The sequence below is a fragment of the Hemicordylus capensis genome, chromosome 3 (genome assembly GCF_027244095.1).
Source record: "Hemicordylus capensis ecotype Gifberg chromosome 3, rHemCap1.1.pri, whole genome shotgun sequence".
Lineage (NCBI taxonomy): Eukaryota > Metazoa > Chordata > Lepidosauria > Squamata > Cordylidae > Hemicordylus > Hemicordylus capensis.
This window is the reverse complement of record NC_069659.1, coordinates 302,350,917-302,354,563: the sequence shown is the minus strand read 5'-3', so window position 1 is coordinate 302,354,563 and position 3,647 is coordinate 302,350,917. Positions and strand designations below refer to the sequence as shown.

Below are 3,647 nucleotides of genomic sequence, written 5' to 3'. Positions count from 1 at the left end.
ATGGAACACCTGCTGTAGGTAGATAGATTCTGCTCAGCATATGGACAAGTAATATATGCACACCAGGGATATACTGTAAACATTTTGTTGCAGGTCCATACTTGTGTGTGCATCATACATACACATGCACTGACTACAAGCCTAGCTACCACACCTATTGTTATTTATCACATTATCTTTTCTCCATTAGCTACTTGGAACTTCTCAGGTTATTGCTAAATGAGCAATAATTTCTTATGCACAATACCATTGAGCAAGAAATGCAGGTATCTCGATGCAGGTAGACATGATGTCAGCCAAACATGATGCAAGGGTGCAGGTAGACATGTGAGCCACTAATGCATGTAGACATGATGTCAGCTACTCAGGGTAGCTACCCTGGGGATAAGGATAGGAAACCATGATGTGCACAGCTTGAAATTAATGCATCATGCAATATGTTACAAAAGGAAAATGATATGGGGTTTAAAATGTTACAATTGACAAGTCTGTGGTGAGATACAATTTTAGTGCTATGCGATTTTCCTTATTTATTTTCTCATGATGTTGTTAGTGCACATATAAAAGTATAATACATAGTTGCATTGCCCTATAGGATTTGGTCAACATGAAAGAAGGAGCCATTGGTTTTAATGTTTGATTGATTTTAAGGTTTTCAATGTAACTTTTATGGAATTTCATTGTATTTTAACTTTTGTAAACTGCCTTGAGATGCATAATGAAAGGTAAGTTGAACGATAAAAATTGAACGATCAATCAATCCATCAATCAACCAACAGCAGAGTGGTAATTTTAAACCAAGTTGAAATCCAATGTGCTATTTCCTGTTTGTTTGTTTGTTTACTAGAGAAATTTACCAGTGGCCTTCTGCCTCCACTCCAACTTCAGTGAATATTCACACTAAACTCAAATGCACTTAAGGGCTGCATTCACATGTAATACGGAACCACAGGTCCATTGGACCTGTTGTCCAATGCCCCTCCCCCCCCTTCTGAATTCAGATGTTTAGAAGAACTGCCTCTCTGAAGTCAGCAAGGTTGCAGAGAGGCGGGGTAGCTGGCTGTGTGGGCTTCTTTCTTGACAGAAGGACAGCCCACACAGCCAATTGGGCCAGAGTTGAGGGAGGAGCTTCCTCCAGAGTTCCCCTGCCTTTTGGCATCCAAATTGCCAGCACAATCCCTTTAGAAACTAGGGCTTCCACAGCCCACATGAAGATATCGGGGAGGAGTGCCGGGATTATGGAAATGGCGGCGAGTGAGAGGAGGAGCAGGTATGTGCCTGCTCTTCTCCTTGTTCAAGGGGCTGTGGAAGCTCTCGTTTTTAAAGGGATTGTGCCTGTGATTCAGAAGCCAAATTGCATTCCAGCACATCCCTGGTTAGGCTGAGAGATAAGTGGCTGACCCAGAATCACCCAGTGAATTCCATGGCTGAATGTGAAATTGAACTTGGGGCTCCCCAAGCCTATTCCAGCACTCTATCCACTATACCACACTAGCCCAGCCAGTTTGTAGAGCTCAGTTGTATAGCTACAATCCTGAGCTTGCTTACTTCTAATCAATAGCACATAGGATGGCAGCCACATAATCTCACTCTTTGCATACTAACTTGGAAAGATACATCACAGGGGCATATAGATTTTGGACACTGCCTCGGGGCAAGATTTGAGGCAGCCCCTGAAGTGGCCCCAGCTGCTGCTTGCCTTGGCGGGGGCCACCACCCACCCACTGCTTACACTGTTCCACCACCACACATCTGCTGCTCATGCTGCCACTCCCACCACCGACACTGTCAGTGTGGTCTAATGATATCACCATGCTAATGTGAGCACGCCGCCCCATCCCAGCAAGAACAGCCATGATGTCATTAGAACAGGTGTGATGTCATTAGAACAGCCATGATATCATTAGACCACGTCAGCAAAGGCAAGATGGGCAGTGTGAGCAGCGGGTGAATGGCGGGGGCTGCAAAGGCAGGTGGGCCCCGTGCCCATGGGGGGATGGGACGGTGCAGCAGGGCACACCCAGGCACCTCCGCACTCCCAATAGCTATGTGCCTGTAAACATTGCATAGAATCATGCTGCATGAAGCTTTCTGCTTTGCCTGACAAGTATGTGCACCCTCAAATAGAGCTGTTGCTAACTGGTAAGTTGTGAGCCATGAAACATGCAATAAGACTGAACCCTAAGAGCTTCTCTGTTAGTATAAGAGCACCACTTCCAGGGTGATTCACTAGCAGACACCCAGGAGTGAGTCAAAATGTGGTATTCAGTTTGAGAACCTTCTGCTCTTTCACTCAAACACACTTTTTCCATTAATGGCCCTTGCCCATGAGTAAGCATACAATAATCAGTGGTTTATTTCCAGAGGTCCTGGGCTGAATGTTTTATTTTTAGATTGCCTGTTTTTAGTTTAAAGTAAAGCTGCACTTTGCTCTTTGCCCTTGGGGCAATCCTTCCATCGGTGATTGCACAGATGAGATTTACGTATATCATTCAGTCTCAAACTATTCACTCAGCATTTTTATTTTTCTACTTATCCAAGCAGGAGTCCTCTAAATTATTGTTCTCCTTTTCCTTCTTAATGTCCACCTCCTGCTAGGGAAAGAGGTGGAGTTTCCTTATTCCCTTCCGGTCTCTAGTGGAAAACTAGGGCTTTTAATACATATTTCTGAATACTGCCAGTGTTTGGAATCAGAGTGTTGGATCCCTTAACAGCTTTCATGCATCCATTTGGGACAACCCATCTTATAAAGGTTTTTCTCTGTGGTTCAGAAAGTAGACAGTGCTGAAGTACAAACATAACCTAGGAGGAAGAATGAACTCTGTATTGGTGGTTTACCTGTGCTGATGCAAACCTGGCCAGAGAAGATCCAAGAAACAGGAAAAAGGATTACACAGGATCAGCTTTTGAACCCTGAAGAGGTAGGAGCATACATTTGTTTTTATGTCTCCGCTGGCAAAATAGAGCAATTTCATAATGATTGTTCCTGTCTTTTCAAAGTATTGGCATCATCTATTGAAGATATTTGCCTTCCTTGACTCTTGTAACTTTTCTTCCAGAAATTATAACCTACTTGGAAGATACTTCGAAAAAGAGGGACACATGCAAAGAAGAGAAATGGGGGAAAGTATAGGCAAAGATAACAATATTACTTTGAGTTTGGGAGTGCAACCTGAAGAAGAAGAAAACTTGGAGAGGCATGTCTGGAAGAGAACTTTTTGGCAAAAGGCTAATAAAATAAAATAAAATGGTTGTAGGTCCTTAGACTGAGAGATTTATTGTGGCATATGTTTTTGTGAACTAGAGCCTGCTTTCAGTTACATGAAGTGTTATTCTCAGTAGGGATGTGCATAAACCGAGGTTCATGCACTGGCACGGTGCTGTGGGGAGGGGAGTGGCGAGTGGGATCTTTGCTGCATGTTGCTTCCTGCTGCGGCAGCGCTCATCTCCCAAGAACCTGTGTGTGATGCCAGCAGCACACACATGGTGTCCAGCACACAGCATGGTGTTCTGACCATGCAAATGCTGCCTGAGCATGCACAGACCCCATGTGCATGCCGGCGCCATGGGTGTCTTGGTCATGTCAAATGGCAGTATATAAAAGCAACAAATAAGACATTGTCAAGTGGTCCATGAAGCCACAAATC

The 3,647-nt window shown here is 44.1% G+C and overlaps 1 long non-coding RNA gene across 1 annotated transcript; it reads left to right on the top strand.

Moving 5' to 3' along the window:
• The first annotated feature begins 2,699 nt into the window (after positions 1 to 2,699).
• Positions 2,700 to 3,252, top strand: LOC128349035 (uncharacterized). Its single transcript, XR_008318509.1, has 2 exons — positions 2,700 to 2,921; positions 3,060 to 3,252. It is a non-coding gene; the product is annotated as an uncharacterized LOC128349035 (long non-coding RNA).
• Positions 3,253 to 3,647: the final 395 nt, after the last annotated feature.